The sequence below is a fragment of the Gobio gobio genome, assembly GCF_949357685.1.
Source record: "Gobio gobio genome assembly, chromosome: 2".
In the NCBI taxonomy this organism is placed as follows: Eukaryota; Metazoa; Chordata; class Actinopteri; order Cypriniformes; family Gobionidae; genus Gobio; species Gobio gobio.
This window is the reverse complement of record NC_137098.1, coordinates 77,925,266-77,942,991: the sequence shown is the minus strand read 5'-3', so window position 1 is coordinate 77,942,991 and position 17,726 is coordinate 77,925,266.

Sequence of the window (17,726 nt, the reverse complement as noted above, 5' to 3'; positions counted from 1 at the left end):
ACACACACACACACACACACACACACACACACACACACACACACACACACACACACACACACACACACACATACATACACACCACACTGCCCCTAAACCTACCCATCACCCACACACACACACACACACACACACACACACACACACACACACACACACACACACACACACACACACTGCCCCTGCCCCTAAACCTACCCATCACACACACACACACACACACACACACACACACACACACTCACTCACTCACTCACTCACTCACAATCTCACTCACTCTCACACATACACATACACACACACACTCACAATCTCCCTCACTCTCTCTCACACACACACACACACACACACACACACACACACACACACACACACACACACACAATTGTCAATTGTAAAGAAGAATTGTTAATTAACTGTTTAATAAAGAACAACAGAATAAATAACATCCAAAAACAGAAGGAACATACACAGTAGCTCTTCACACTAATTGGCCTAATACCGCCCTGTTGATATAGTGGCATAACTCGAGTACTGTAATTATCACAGTATTCATACACAGATTCCACCGCACTTCTCTACAAAATGCTCACGTTCATTAGAAACATGAGAAATGTTGCATTTAAATGGCGTGCTTATCTTCATTAATGCTTAATTGCTTATTAAGCATTTTGAATGACAGAAAATGTGCCGTCAAAAATAGAAAATTCCAAGTATTGGAATGTCTATGGTAATACTGATCGCAACAGTCTCTCATAACGTTATGACATCTCGTCATACTCAATGCTGTTATAAGTTAATGAAAAGAAGAATAGATAATGTGAAGTTGTGGTAGAAATGGCATCCAAACACTATCTTCCCAGCGTTGAATATGTTCTATATATTACCCTTAATACATATTAATCCACTTGAATATTGACATTGTCGTTTTATGTGCTTTCTCTTCACGCGTAAAATTGTTATGATCGTTTTTTTCGATAAGTGGGGCCTATTTTCATGATCGTGACTAGGGTCCCACAACCCCATGGGCCGGTGTTACCGGTCCTAACTGCCCCGCCCCGAGCGGGACTCGAACTGTGCTCTCCGGCGTGGGAGTCGGACGTCCTATCGAGGAGACTAAAGACTGCAGTCTCTAGCGTCAGTCGCTAGAGCGGCCCTGGAGATCAGGGGAGTGAGGTTTACACACACAGCTCTTACTGGCCTACATCTGTCACCCCTCTCGACCTCACTCCCATCCGGGTCACGGCACCAAATGTAGCCCCTCCGGGTCGAACCACCCACTCTAAGTTGATGCACCATTGACCCCTAACGGCCAACCAAAAGCGGCCGAAGGCTGGAAGATTGATCGACAGGTGGGGCAGGGTTGATTTTAATGGAAAGGTCAATGGGATGGTGTGTGTGTTTGTGTTCGTCAGTATGCACTAAGCAAGCCCACTCTCATTCCTTGTTTGTCTTTCATTCAAAATATGCTAATGCAGTTATGAGGACTGAAGTACTGACATGTTTGAATGTGTGCATGCTTGGTGTAATCATTGAAGCAAGGATTGAATAATGCATCTACATTAGCACAGAATTCAGGAATTGACACCTCAACTCAACACTGGGGTGTGGGAAAAGCAATCTAGAGACTGCTCTTATTCACAGCAAATTAATAGAGCAGTTTTATCTGCACACCAAAGGGGAGCGAGTGCTGGGTGATGGGTGATTATCTCAAACATCTAATGGAGCCTTCGCGTTTCACTGCGGAAGTAACCATAGCAACAGGAAGCCGCCACAGACACAAAATGGCAGGTTCAAGCAGGAAAAGAGGGTTACTGCGCGAACTGAATACTCAAAACAGCAAACAACAAACATTTCACAACACCGCTGTCATGTGACCGCAATACACACACAGTTCTAGTCCAGAATTTCGAATGGTGTATGACCATCATAACTCTTGGCTGTCCGGTCCGACTTTACGTCTGTTGATGCATCATCACATAGATGAAGGTGTACAGAAAGTTGCATTGTGGGACATTGTAGTATATCTTGCGAAATATTCTGAAAACGGCCCGTCTGGAAACCTATACACAGCATACACACTATGTGCTGCGGAAATAGAGTAGTGTGCTAAGGGGTTATGTTGTATATTATGAATATTGTTGGCTCTTAGAAAATTTGCTTTGGGTAAAAGCGTCTGCTAAGTGCATAAATGTTTACTCCTGTTCAAGTGCAAAAGGATAATTCCAGAAGCTGAATCTTACAAATTGTAATTGGCTTATATACAGAAAGCATTAAAGTCAGCAGCCATATCACCCTGTAGCCCAAGACTGGTTTCCCACTGAAGCTAAGCAGGGCTGAGCCTGGTCAGTACCTGGACGCGAGACCAACTGGGAACACTAGGCGTCTGCTGGTAGAGGTGTTAGTGAGGCCAGCAGGGGGCGCTCACCCTGTGGTCTGTGTGGGTCCTAACACCCCAGTGTAGTGATGGGGACACTGTACTGTAACAAGCACCGTCCTTTGGATGAGTCTGTGGTCATTCAAAATCCAGGATGTCCCCGGCATCCTGGTCGAACTTGCCCATTGGCCTCTGTCCATCATGGCCTCCTAATCATCCCCATATATATATGATTGAGTTAATAATTCTTTCTCCTCTCCACCAATCAGCTGGTGTTTGGTGGGCGTTCTGGAGCGATATGGCAGCCGTCGCATCATCCAGGTGTTGCTCCCGCTCACAAGGCGTTTGCTTTCTTTATCGCACATGAAATTAATTAGATGCGATATTTGTCAAACAAACAGATGTTTCAGATTTTGACATGTAGCAACAGAAACACTTCTCATTCAATACTTTCTGTACTGCTTTAATATGGAAGCTAGTTTCAGCCACAGAATACAAATAAACAGGTAATTTCAACTTTTTAACTCACAATTTTCTCAGAATTGTGAGATGTAAACTTGAAATTGTAAACTATAAAGTCAGAATTTCTTTTCAGTTTTAATATAATTTAAGTTGAAATGACTTTGATTCTTTTTTGATGACTTTTTCCAATTCGATTATCCTTAAATAAATAAAAACAGCAACATAACTAAAGTGTTTTTAAGTTAAAATAAGTGAAATTTTTTTACAGTGTAGTTTTTATAGGTTGTTGTTGTTTGCTGTTTTGAAACTTTGAACTTGAAACTGTGCTGCATAATATTTATTATTGGTAATTTGCCTGTTTTATGAAGGAACACTGACATTTCTGGCCTGTATGTACAAGAATAAAGCTGAACAAATCTATTTATGCTAAATACAAATAATGTTTCATTTTGACAAACTATTTAGATTACATTAAAATAATTACTGTTATAAAAACACATTTGTGAGCAACAGAGACACTGATGGTGTCAGAATAAACATTGTTGACATTGGAAATGAGTCTGATCAATCGTGAAATACAACCTTTAAAAAAGACCTGATTCAACAACGATGACGACAATGACAACAACAACAACAACGAAGACAACAATGATGACAACAACAACAACAACGACGACAACAATGATGACAACGACAACAACAGAAACAACAATGACGACAACAATGACAACAACAATGGCAATAACAATGGCAACAACAATGACGACAACAATGACGACAACAACGGCAACAACAATGACAACTACAACGACAACAACAAAAACAACAACGACGACAACAACAACAATGACAACAACAACGACGACAACAACAACAACAATGACGACAACAGCAACATGGACGACAACAACAACAATGACGACAACAACAACAATGAAGACAACAACAACAACGACGACGACAACAACAACAACAATGACGACAACAACGACGATAATAACAACAACAATGACGACAACAACAACAATGACGACAACAACAACAACAATGATGACATCTGACAATAACAACAACGACGCTACAACAACGACGCAACAACAACAACGACAACAACAATGATGACAACAACGACAACCACAATGACAACAACAACAATGACAATAACAACAACCACAACAACAAAGACAACAACAACAATGACAACAACAAAGGCAACAACAATGACGACAACAATGATGGCAACAACAATGACGACAACAACAACGGCAATAACAATGACGACAACGACAACAACAATGACGACAAAAACAACAACAATGACGACACCAATGACGATAACAACAACGACAACAACAACAACAATCATGACAACAACGACGGCAACAACGGCAGCAACAAACTACCATATCTGCCAGGTTTGTGAAGTCCTGTCATGACAAAAGAGTAGCCAGCCAACGCTGTACACATATGGATTTTTGTAAGTTGTTTGTACGGCTGCTCAAGAAATATTCTTCATTGATGTGGCGTCTGCGCTGTCTCAAGTCGTCCAGGATTTCTAACCAACATGCACTGCTTCAAGTCAGATGCCGATCAGTCTGTGCAGCGCTACATGAATTGAATCGATTGCTCCATGCCAGTGGTAAACTGGAACATTTTGTAAATTATTTTCCAGTGCAGTTTCCTTGTGTTTTCCCAGGACTCCCTGTATTAAGTGTAAAGTGCTTCCATCTTATGTCAGTAATGACAAATATACAGTCAGACACAGACATCAGGCCAGATAACCGTCACATATACCCTGAACTCCTGGTTGAGTAACCCTAACCCTTGCTTACTCGAGGAATGCTGGCTCCAAAAACACGTCCGGGACCGGGAGTAAGTTCAGCCAACTCAGACATTCTCAACAGAGTGACGAATCGATGATTCAGCATGGGCGCCATTCTACTTCCTCTTCTTCTTTTGTTTAATGGCGAGTTACATAGCCTACTTAGTGCACATCGCCACCTATTTGGGGGTTGTGCAATCATTTTTTCACTCTTTTCATTTAATACGTCATATTTATTCACTGAGAATAAGGATTATAATGTTTGTTTGATGCTAGTTAATTGAATGCAGATCCATGTGTGAGATGACAATAAAATAAATAATAAATATATTTGAATTGAATTAACATTTAAACTTTACTTGTTTACTTGTTATAATAGTGATTTAGAATGAATATATAATATTATATATATATTATATAACTATATCAATATTACAAATTTGGTTATATTAATAACTATATTAATAATATAACACACATCTGAATGCCTCTTAAGCAAACTAACCCTGGATCATGAGCCGCTCTGGAGCAGGTGATGTTCAGAGAGTGAGTTGCTATGGTTACTTACATATCCTGAAAGTTACCTCCGTTTTTGGAACCGAGAGTTGAGGTTATACGCTTACTTACTCTTATGGTGCGTTCACACCAGTCGTGAATGAAGCGTTTCGCGCGAGTGATTTACATGTTAAGTCAATGCAAAGACGCGAATAGACATTCTAAGGCGCGAATTAGATTAGATTAGATTAGATTAGATTCAACTTTATTGTCATTACACAAGTACAAGTACAAGGCAACGAAATGCAGTTTAGGTCTAACCAGAAGTGCAATAGCAGCAAGTGCAGGATATACAACGTTTGCATAAGTGCAGGACATGGATATGTACTGAATATATATAAATATATCTATAAATAGAGAGATGGTTATTACTATAAACAGAATTTACAGGTGGATATGTACTATGAATATAATATAATATACAGATGGCTATTACTATAAACAGAATTTTACAGATAGAGGTATACAATGATAAGGTAGGCTAAAATGAGGAATATGGCAGTGGATTAAGGTAGTGCAATAAATTATGGACAGAAGCTATCCGAAAAAGGTGTAAAAGTGCAGTGGAAAGTGATTGCATATTACAGTTAGAAGTACGGTGCAAAATACAAATGTAAACAGTAGGTACTGTAAATAACAGTCGGCAGTGCAAATGCGCATAATCCAGTATGGTGTGGTAGTGCAAAATGTGCAAGTAAACAGTTGTTACTGTGATAAACAGTCGGTAGTGCAAATAACAAAGTGAAGGAAGATGTGAGGTAGGAGAGTTATCAGTATATGAGGGGAGTGGATCAGCGGGGGTTTGAGTTCAGTAAAGAGACAGCTCTGGGGAAAAAACTGTTCTTTAGTCTGCTGGTCCTGGTCCGGTGGATCCTGAAACGCCTGCCGGAGGGGAGGAGAAAAAACAGTCTGTGGGCTGGGTGAGAGGAGTCCTTGAGGATGCTGCGAGCTCGATGCAGACAGCGTTTCCTCTGGATGTGCTCGATGGCAGGCAGTGGAGTCCCTGTGATGCGCTGGGCAGTTTTCACCACCCGCTGCAGTGCCTTGCGCTCCGCAACAGAGCAGCTCCCATACCACACTGCCACACAGTTGGTCAGGATGCTTTCTATTGCGCAGCGATAGAAGTTCACCAGGATAGCCGAGGAGAGCTGATTCTTCCTCAGTGTCCTCAGCAGTGTTGGGGGGAACGCATTACAAGTAACTTGAGTTACATAATAATATTACTTTTTCAAGTAACTAGTAAAGTAACGCATTACTTTTCAAATTGACAACAAAATATCTGAGTTACTTTTTGAAAAAAGTAACTCAAGTTACATTTTCACATTTATTTGACTGACAGCTCTCCTGCCCCCATGTTGAGAAAAATTGAGAGTAAGTGCAGAGGTGTGTGTGTGTGTGTGTGTGTGAACATGATGGTTATTGTAGTTCTAGACTAAATGTGAGCATTTCTTTATCTCATTTGCACAATAAAGATTCTGTACTCCTCTAAATGTATAAAATCAGTCAAATGCAAAATCAGAGTACTATGCAAACCTCAAATATATAAATGTTAAATAAAACAAATATTTTTATGCATTTAATCTACCTTTATTGACCTTCGATGATTCAGAGTAAATATTACTAGATTTTTTTTTTTTTGGTAAAACCTTTTTCTCCTGCATCCTATTCTTCCATTATCCAGAATGGCAGCACATCTTTACCTCAGCCTGAGGCTTATTATTTCAATTTTGGTATGAAGAGGTCTTTACATTTGCACAAAAATAGAACTTTTTTTGCTATTAAAAAACAAAACAAAAAAACAAGCCCAGCCCAGGTGAGAAAAAGTAACGCAAAAGTAATGTAACGCATTACTTTTCTTAAAAAGTAACTAAGTAACTCAATTAGTTACTTTTTAAGGGAGTAATGCAATATTGTAATGCATTACTTTTCAAAGTAACTTTCCCCAACACTGGTCCTCAGGAAGAAGAGGAGCTGGTGAGCCTTCTTGACCAGGCTGGAGGTGTTGGTCGTCCACGACATGTCCGCCGAGATGTGGATCCCCAGGAACTTGAAACTGGAGACACGTTCAACAGCCATTCCATTGATGTGGATGGTGTCGTGTGTGCCTCTTGACTCCTTCCTGAAGTCCACGATGAGCTCCTTCGTTTTGGTGGTGTTGAGGAGCAGGTTATTTTCGGTGCACCATGTGGCCAGGTGCTGGATCTCCTCCCTATAGGCAGTCTCATCGTTGTTGCTGATGAGACCAATCACCGTTGTGTCGTCCGCAAACTTGACGATAGAATTAAATCCATAAACAGGCTTCCAGTCGGTGGTGAAGAGGGAGTAGAGAAACGGGCTTAGCACACAGCCCTGTGGTACACCAGTGTTAAGAGTGATGGATGTGGAGCAGGTGAATCTTGAACGAACATTCTGGGGTCTGTCAGTTAGGAAGTCCAAAATCCAGTTGCACATCGAGGTATTGATGCCCAGGTCTCCAAGTTTGGCTATTAACTTGGTTGGGATGACAGTGTTGAATGCTGAGCTGAAGTCAACAAACAGCATGCGTGCGTAAGTGTTCTTATTGTCCAGGTGAGTGAGCACAGAGTGCAGTGCCATTGAAACGGCATCCTCTGTGCTCCTATTGCTGCGGTAGGCAAACTGGTGTGAGTCCAATGTGGATGGTAGAGAGTCTTTTAGGTGTTCTAGGACCAGCCGCTCAAAGCACTTCATAACGATGGGTGTTAGTGCTACAGGGCGGTAGTCATTAGGGCACCTCGGGTTAGAGTGTTTTGGCACTGGCACAATGGAAGTGCGTTTAAAGCATGAAGGTACAGCTGCTTGGACCAGAGACAGGTTGAAAATGTCTGTAAAAACCCCAGCGAGCTGCTCCGCACATGCCCTGAGAACATGACCAGGGATGTTGTCTGGTCCAGCAGCCTTGTGCGCGCTGATCCGGCTCAGTGCCTTGCAGACATCTGTGGAGGAGAGTGTGATTGGTGGGTCAGCTGAGGGTTTGAGCTTGTTGGCAGTTTCTCTGTTGTCTCTTTCAAAGCGAGCATAAAAGTAATTTAGCTCGTTCAGGAAGTTGACATCAGTGGCTGCGGGGGTGGAGTGGGGGGGTTTGTAGTCACTGATGGCCTGAATGCCCTGCCACATGCGTCGAGGGTCAGAGTTGGAAAAGTGACCCTCTATCTTTAGCTTGTAGCAGTGTTTGGCCTTTTTGATCCCCCTCTTCAGGTTTGCTCTGGATGTACTGTAGGCTTGTGCATCTCCTGATCTGAAGGCAGTATTGCGTGACTTCAGCAGGAGTCGCACTTCCCTGTTCATCCATGGCTTCTGATTTGGGTATGTGGTGATCTGTTTCTGGGTTGTAACACTGTCAATGGTGGTATTGATATGATCCAATACAGAGGAGGTGTAGAAGTCAATGTCCGTGTGAGCGCCACTGGTGGCTTGAGAAGCAAACACACTCCAGTCTGTGTGTAGAAACCTTTCCTGGAGTGTGGAATCAACCCCCGCAGGCCACACCTTGATGGTCTTCACTGATGGCTTCACACGGTTGATGAGGGGTGCATATTTGGGGATGAGGAACAAAGAAAGGTGGTCTGACTGTCCCAGGTGGGGGAGGGGTGTCGCAACGTAAGCGCCAGCCATGTCTGTGTAAACATGGTCTAAGGTTTTGTTTCCTCTGGTGTGGCAGGAAACATGCTGGTGAAACTTGGGTAGCACTGACTTTAAGTTTGAATGATTAAAGTCACCTGCAACAATAAAAGCAGCTTCCGGGTGATCAGTCTGTTGTTTACTGATGGTTGCATGAAGTTCTTTCATAGCAAGCTTGGCATCAGCATCCGGGGGAATATAGGCTGCAGTTATAATGGTGGAAGTGAACTCCCGCGGTAGGTAAAACGGTCCACATTTAACCATGAGAAACTTGAGGTTAGCTGAACAATGACTCCCAACAATAGCAGAGTTTGTGCACCAGGCTTTGTTAATGTAAATGCACAATCCACCTCTGGTCTTACCGGAGCCATCTAATGTTCTATCCGCCCGGAGCGTGTGGCATCCCGCTAGCTCAATAGCGGTGTCCGGTTTCCGCTGTTTAACCAGGTTTCCGTGAAGATTAGGACGTTACAGTTCAAAAGTTTCTTGCTGTGTGTGATGCTGAGTCGAATCTCCTCCATTTTGTTCACTAGCGACCGTACATTGGCAAGGAAAATACTGGGTAAAGAGAGCCGATGTGGGGTTAGCCTTAGCTTTAGCCTTAGCTTAGCTCTCAGTCCTCCGCGATTCCCCCGCCTTTGTTTACGATCTCGGCGCCGCCTGCGAGCACTTCCGCCCGGCCGGGTAGAGTGCATAGTCTCGGGTGTCCTAGCGATCTCAGGAAGGAGTCGAAGATTGTCCATAAAACTGTTGGAAATTCGCAAAACAATATCCAAAATCTCACCACGGGTGTACGATGTTAAGGCACAACTATTCTGAACGAACAGACCCGAGATGAGCAGGAAAAATACCGCAAAATTGCAGAATCTGGAGAGACCCAGAGCCTCGCGAACTACTCGCGCCGCCATCTTGGGTGTATGAATTGAGCGTTAGACGCGTGATTCGTGCAAGTTGAAAAATCTGAACTTTGCCGGAAATTTGCGCCGCGTTAACCAAACAGGAGTTTGCTCTAGTAGTGACAACAATGAGGACAAGAAGCCCCTCCCATGATGCGAATTCACGTCTGTTGTGAAGTGAATGTCACGCACGATTGAAGCGAGTAAACTCAAAATGTTCAAGCATCCAACTATGCGCGAATGGCGCAATTTATTCGTGCAAGTCGCGTCTGGTGTGAACGCGCTATTAGACAAACCTGGGTATGGTATGTTCTCCTGTCGCGCTCACAAACCACGTCCACGCTAACATTAGTTTCCATGGATGATCAAAAACTGTTTGGCACATTTAAGTAAAATTGTATGTATTTTCTTTGCAACATTAGTGTATCATAGGCAGATGTGTGTTTGAAGTATACTGTCACTAATCACAATCAGTCAACGCCTCAAACTCGTTGTGATCCTCAAACCATTCCTGAAGCATTTGTGCTTTGTGGCGGCGCATTACCAGCCTTCGCTCCCCACGTGCATCAATGAGCCTTGGCCGCCCATGACCCTGTGGCCGGTTCTCCACTGGTCCTTCATGACCCTGTGGCCGGTTCTCCACTGGTCCTCCATGACCCTGTGGCCGGTTCTCCACTGGTCCTTCATGACCCTGTGGCCGGTTCTCCACTGGTCCTTCATGACCCTGTGGCCGGTTCTCCACTGGTCCTTCATGACCCTGTGGCCGGTTCTCCACTGGTCCTCCATGACCCTGTGGCCGGTTCTCCACTGGTCCTCCATGACCCTGTGGCCGGTTCTCCACTGGTCCTCCATGACCCTGTGGCCGGTTCTCCACTGGTCCTTCATGACCCTGTGGCCGGTTCTCCACTGGTCCTTCATGACCCTGTGGCCGGTTCTCCACTGGTCCTCCATGACCCTGTGGCCGGTTCTTCACTGGTCCTTCATGACCCTGTGGCCGGTTCTCCACTGGTCCTTCATGACCCTTTGGCCGGTTCTCCACTGGTCCTTCATGACCCTGTGGCCGGTTCTCCACTGGTCCTCCATGACCCTGTGGCCGGTTCTCCACTGGTCCTTCATGACCCTGTGTCCGGTTCTCCACTGGTCCTCCATGACTGTAGTGGCAAAAACAATGTTGGGTTTTTCCTGTAACCCCCTGTTATTGTTTCCAACCACCTGGAGAATGCGAGTACAGGGTCAGATTCACAGCCCGAATCCAAGAAAATCCAAGAGTGTTGTCGTTGAATGCTTGTCAAATTTTATTGCAAATAAATATAAAGTACAAAACAAAAATGTCTTTAAACGTTCCTTTGTAGCGCTTGGAGTTCAGCTTTCTCAGCTTTCTCATACAGGCCAAGCTCCAGTAACTCAGATCCAGGCCGAGGTCAAAGACTGTATCTGCTGGCACGCCTTCTCCTTCTGTTCTCTCCTTCTGCGCTTCAAGCTCCAACTTATAGGATAGCGCCCTCTCTGGCTGTAGAAGGTGTACCACTCAAATGCAACAGAAAAGACAATTATAAGTAAATTATGAAACCAAAAAATAAACTCAAATGCGGCTCCTACACACCGGCCCCTAATTGTTCTCTATAGAATCAATTATTTAAAATAAATACAAAAAAGGAGCCAGAGATCAAATAATCTCTTAATATTTTTAGAAAAATATGTATATATATATGTATACATTACATCCCTTATTGGTGATCGTTAAGAGGCACCGGACACTCTTCATTTTCCAGAATTCGGCACAGCTTGGTAATAGGCCTATCAAGGATTGAAGTCTGTGTCTGGAGCTTCACGGATCGGACCAGCCCCTTTCGATCAGGCTTGGTTTCTAGAACTCTTCCTAATGGCCATGACCCTCTAGGAGCAGTGGGGTCAATCACCAGAACAAGATCTCCAACATTCAGGTTCTTCTTCACTACAGTCCATTTTTGCCTTTCCTGGAGTAGAAGAAGGTATTCTTTAGTCCATCTATGCCAGAAGAGATCTGCCATGTACTGGACCTGTTTCCAGCGGCGTCTAGCATAAAGGCCTGACTTCAGGAAGATTCCAGGAGGCATAATGGGCTGGGTTTTTAGCAGGAGGAGGTGGTTTGGGGTCAGCGGTTCTAGGTCGTATGGGTCTGAGGACACTGTGGAGAGAGGACGGTTGTTTAGAATAGCCTCTACCTCACAGAATAAAGTTTGAAGACCTTCATCATCGATGGACTGTTGATGGAGTGTGGAGTTCAGCACACAACGAACAGATCTTATGAGCCTTTCCCAGACTCCGCCATGGTGCGATGCAGCTGGTGGGTTGAAACTCCACTCGATTCCATCAGGAAACAGGGCATCCTGGATCTTCAACTTGTCCAGTGTCGCCAGAGCTTTCTTGAGTTTCACCTGAGCACCCACCAAGTTTGTTCCGTTGTCAGATCTGATGTGCTTAATCTGCCCCCTTTTGATGGTGCTTCTTCCTCGCCTCACTTCAATCGGGCTAAAGTAGTCCAATCCGACATTGGTAAAGGGAGGGAGGTCAGGTGGGATTCTTTTAGGGGCAAATCTGCCATTTTTTGCTCACCTGCTTTGCCCTTCACACGTCGACATACAACACATCTTGAGAGCACCTTTCTTGCTAAGGAGTTGGCCTTAATAATCCAATATTTCTTACGGAGCTCTGAGAGCATGTGGTTCCTGCCACTGTGACCACAACGTTCATGAGTGTGTCTTAAAAGAAGAACTGAAATGTGTGAATCTTTGGGCAAGATACAGGGGTGTTTAGTTTCATCAGGCATGGCAGATTTATGCATCCGACCACCTACTCTTAGGATGCCTTCGTCTAGCACAGGATCAAGCCTACAGATCCTGCTGCTCCTTTTCACTTTAGGTGGGGTCATTTGCAGTGTTGTAATTTCAGCTGGGAATGCTTGCCTCTGAACATAAGAGATAACTGACCTTTCTGCCTGTAAGAGATCTTCCACTGTGAGGCGCTGTCCACCGGATTTGGGCATGAAGCCCTCAAGGTTGGAGCTCACCTTTTGGCTGTGGGAGCTGGTAGTGACTTGATACGATGGGAAGCCCTTTTGTTTTTTGATTCTCAGTATCAAGGCCTTTTTTAGTTTGATGTACCATGCCACTGCTTTAAGTAGCCTAATCCAATTTGAAAAGTATGAAATAAGTTGGTCTGTGGGTGTTTCAGTGTTTATCACTGTTGTAAACACAGTAGTGTTTCTCCTGACCTCTGGATCATCCTGTAACACTAAGCCCAATGCCTCCACCTCTGACCAACTTTCCTCAGGTTTCCATAGGAACTCTGGGCCATGCATCCACCTCCTTTGTTCCATGAATTTACCTGCACTCAATCCTCTCGAGGAATCATCAGCTGGATTGTCTTTACTTCTTGCATATCTCCATTGAGACAGCTCCGAGTTATCCCGAATCAGCGAGACCCTGTTGGCTACATACGTTTTAAATCTTGCAGTGTCACTTCTAATGTACTTAAGTACGGTTTGGCTGTCCGTCCAGAAAACGGAGGGCTTTAATGGTAGATGTAGTTCTCTCCTTAGCATTTTGTCCACCTTTACCAACAATGCTGCAGCGGCCAGCTCCAGACGTGGCACTGTGATGTTCTTTAAAGGAAGGACTCTAGATTTTCCCATGAGAAAAGTGACATGTACAATGTCCTGTTCATTAGTTTGTCTTATGTAGCTCACTGAGCAATAGCCACTCTCACTGGTGTCAGCAAAGTGGTGCAGTTCCGCACACTTTGTTGTTCCATAGCCTTTTGGTTTCAAACAACGTGCAACACTGAAGTCTTTTAGTCTTTCTAAACTGTTTGTCCATCCTTCCCACCTGTCTACTACAGCTTGGGGCAAAGGTTCGTCCCATCCAAAGCCTCTCTGGCAGAGCTCCTGTAGCAACTGCTTGGCTGGGAGAATGAGAGGAGCAAGAAACCCGAGGGGATCAAAAATGGAACTTACAACAGAAAGTATGCCTCTGCGGGTATGTGGCTTCTGGCTTAAATTGATGTTAAACTGGAAATGGTCAGAGTCCACACACCACTGCAATCCCAGGGCTCTTTCCATTGGTAGGCTGTCTTTGTCGAGATCCAGATCCAGCCCATTTTTCTTTTGGAATGGATGCTAGAACTGCCCGATTATTGCTGACCCATTGAGTCAGCTGGAATCCACCTTTGTAGCATAGTGCAGTGAGGTCTTTTACTAGCTGGATGGCTTCAGACTCTTCAACCACGGACTTAACACAATCATCCACATAAAAGTTGTGCCGGATTGTTTCAGCTACCTGAAGGGGAAAACAGCTTTCATTGTCATCAGCAGTTTTTCGTAATGCAAAACTTGCGCAGCTTGGGGAGGACACTGCACCAAATATGTGCACAAGCATACGGTATTCCTTTGGGGTTTGACCGGTGTCACCCTGTGGCCACCACAGAAAGCGCAAGTAGTCCACACCTGATTTCTCTACTCCCACCTGATGGAACATTGACCAAACGTCAGCCATAATTCTAATGGGTTCTTTGCGGAATCTCCAAATGACTCCGACAAGAGAATTGGTCAGATCAGGACCCTGTAGTAGCTCTGTGTTGAGGGATACACCTTTGTAAGAAGCTGCACAATCAAACACCACTCTAAGTTTCTTCTTTTTGGGGTGATACACTCCGTGGTGTGGTACGTACCATACCTTTCCAGGTGCCTGTGTGAGTTCTTCCTCTGGGACCTCCTCTGCATAATGATTTTCAAAGATGTCATTGATAAAGGCAACATATTCCTGTTTGTATTGTTCATCTTTTTTCATTTTCCTTTTCAAAGTTTGGAGGCGCTGTTCTGCAACTTGGCGATTGTTAGGCATGCTGACATCAGTTTTCCTAAAGGGCAACTTCAGATAGTAATGTCCATCTTGTAAGACCGCCTCATTGGCTATTTCTAAAAACCTTCTGTCCTCAACTGACATTTCGGTCTTCTCCTCAGATGCCACCTCACTGAAATCCTGATTATACTGTGAGATCAGAAGCTGTTCTAGACTTGTAACTGATATCCTATTCACAGTCACATTCTCTGCACTACCATCAGCACTTCTCAGTGGCCCGTTTACAACCCACCCCAACAAGGTTCTAACTGCGTAGGGGCCCCCATCTTGACTATTAACAACCTCCCATGGTTCTATGCACTTTGGAGCATTTGTGCCAATCAACAGCTCCACCTTTGAATTAATGCTGGGAAGTTTGACTCGACTTAGATACTTCCATTGTGCTAAGTCTTTCTGCTTGGGAATGCTGTTTGTGGTAACTGGCATTTCTTTTTGAGTGAAAAGATCAGGAAGAGGTAAGAAGTTATTGCTGTCCAGTGCGGAAACTTCCATTTCAGAGACGACATGAGTCGGAACAGTTTTTTCTTGATTCATTGTGCGTAGAAGAATGTGTGTTTTTCTTCCCTTCAGATTGAGTCGAAACATAAGATCCTCGGAGCAGAAGGTGGCGGAGGATCCAGGGTCCAGGAGAGCATACACCTGTAAGACTTGGCTGCCCTTTGCTGCCTTAACTTGAACTGGGACAATGGACAGCACACTCTCTTGGTCTCCGGCCCCTATATGACCACATAACCCTGCTGATGCATTGCTTGCAACATCAGAGGGTCTCTCTGCCTTTTTGATGATACGATCTTTGGCCTCAATATGTAGGACACTAGGGTGAGCTTGCTTACATACTTTACAGCTGAGACGTCTTTTGCAGTCTCTGCTAATGTGGCCTGTGGAGAGACATCCAAAGCATATGCCTTTAGTCTTTATAAAACTGAGCTTGTCTCTATGTGTTATCTTTAAAAAGTCTTTACACAAGTCCAATGTGTGTCTTAAGCTACAGAAGGGGCAAGAAAGATCAAACTTCATCTGCTTTTGGGCAATAGCTATACTAGTGGCAAAACTACTGCCAGATGACTTCGTGGCCTGTGATTTGAGTGGGGATCTAGCCTTGGCTCTACTAGCCGACTGATCTTGAAGGTCACCAAATACTGGATCAGCTGCTATACGAGCTTGTGTTTCAATAAAGCAGACTAGATCTAAAATCCTTACCCTACGACTACGTTGTTCTTGCAGCTCATAAGCCTTGTTACGCCATCTCTCCCGAAGCTTGTATGGTAGCTTGAGCACAATGCTTCTCATATTGGATACTGTATCCAGCTCCTCCATATATTCCATTTCCTCCATAGCATTGCAGCAGCTCCTAAGGAACATGGCATAATCCTGTAGTGATTTAAAATCCTCAGATTTTATTTGGGACCAGGATAGGGCTTTTTCCAAGTAAGCACAAGAGATCTTGTATTCGTTTCCAAAATTTTCCTTTAGCAACTCCTTTGCTCTCTTGTAGCCTCTATCTTGTGACAAGTACTCACAGCTCTTGACTAGCCTTTGTGCTAGGCCTCTAGTATATTGAATAAGAAACTGCAATCTATCTTTATTGTTATCAGTTTTGCTTTCAACCATATTTTCAAAGGAGTGAATGAATGACTTGTATTCAAGAACTTGGCCATCAAAGAGTGGAATGCTACCTTGCGGTAGTGTAGACAGAAGTTGCTGTTTCATAAGAATATTCGTTAATTCACTCTGCCTTTCCAGAATTTTAATCATGTGGCTTTCTTGTGCTGAACTGGGTGTAAGAATTTGCCCTTGAGGTACAGTGGACTGAATGGCTGGGACTGACCTTGTTGACTGGGGAATGACAGGAGGAATACTGCGAGCAGAGGTCTGCTGTAGTTGTGGCCGGATATCACTGTTAGCCAGGGGCTGAAAAACAGGTCTGTTGTGAGGAGGAAATTGAACTTGAACACCTGGCCTGGTTTTAACTACTGGGGAAGTCCCTTCATGGAAATAAAGTGAGCTATCAAGCTTTTCATCCAATGGTACATGTGTCACTGTTGATTTTGTCTTCACTTCATCTGCTTCTGCACCCAACAAAGGCATCTGAACTGTGACATCAGACTGGGCAGGTTTATACATTTCTACTTCAACTTCTTTCAGATAATTAATTTTTGCAGTAGTGGCTTCAATTTCAGAACGCAACTCTAAAGCTTCTCTCTTTTTCCTTAGAATATGCTCCTGCTCCTAAATTGCATGCCTTTCTTGCAGCTTTGCAGCTTTAGCCATTAAAGCTACTCTCTCTGCCTCTGCACTAATGCGCAATGATACAGACGATGTATGTGATCTAAATGATTGTGCATCAGTATCAGTATCATAATCATCTACTTGGGTGACAGAAGAGGTGGCTTCAACTATGGCTTGGGAACCTGGGTTTTCCATGGCTGAAATCCAATTTTCAACGTTAGCTATAAAAGCCGTTATCTGTACCCATCTAGGCTGATACCATGTTTCGTGGTCTTCTTGATTTGCTTCCTCATCCAACATTTCACTATAGGAGGCATGCACGGCTTTGAACTCTTCAAGAAATGTATTAAACTTAATCATGTTTTGTTTAACTTCATCCAGAAATTCCGGACTAGTCATTAAATCATTCACAATGTTCATCCTCCGTGTTACATGTGACATTTTTCCTCCTCTAGATGAGCGCAATTGCGCAACAGTTTCACTCATGTCTTTAACAGGGTTTGTTTCTTCTTCGTTAGAATCAGCCATTATTCTCAAAAAAAAAACTTCCCAAAATCTCAGAAGGTATTTATCTTACTTCAATCAATGAAAAAGTTCTCAAAAATGTTGAAAGCAGTTCGTATTCATTCCTTAAATCAACATATCTTTGCATTTCATTCGTTCCAATTTGGCTGTGTTTTCACAACGGCAAACTGCCTTACACCGCTCTTAATTGTTTGTCACAGTTCACCAACTCACAAACCTGCGGTGAGATTGGTTTCTATATCTTTCAAATATTATTCACTTTGAAAGCACATACCTCCAAGTGTTTCTTTGTTTGGCTTGCCTTGCTTAGACCGACGTTTCCT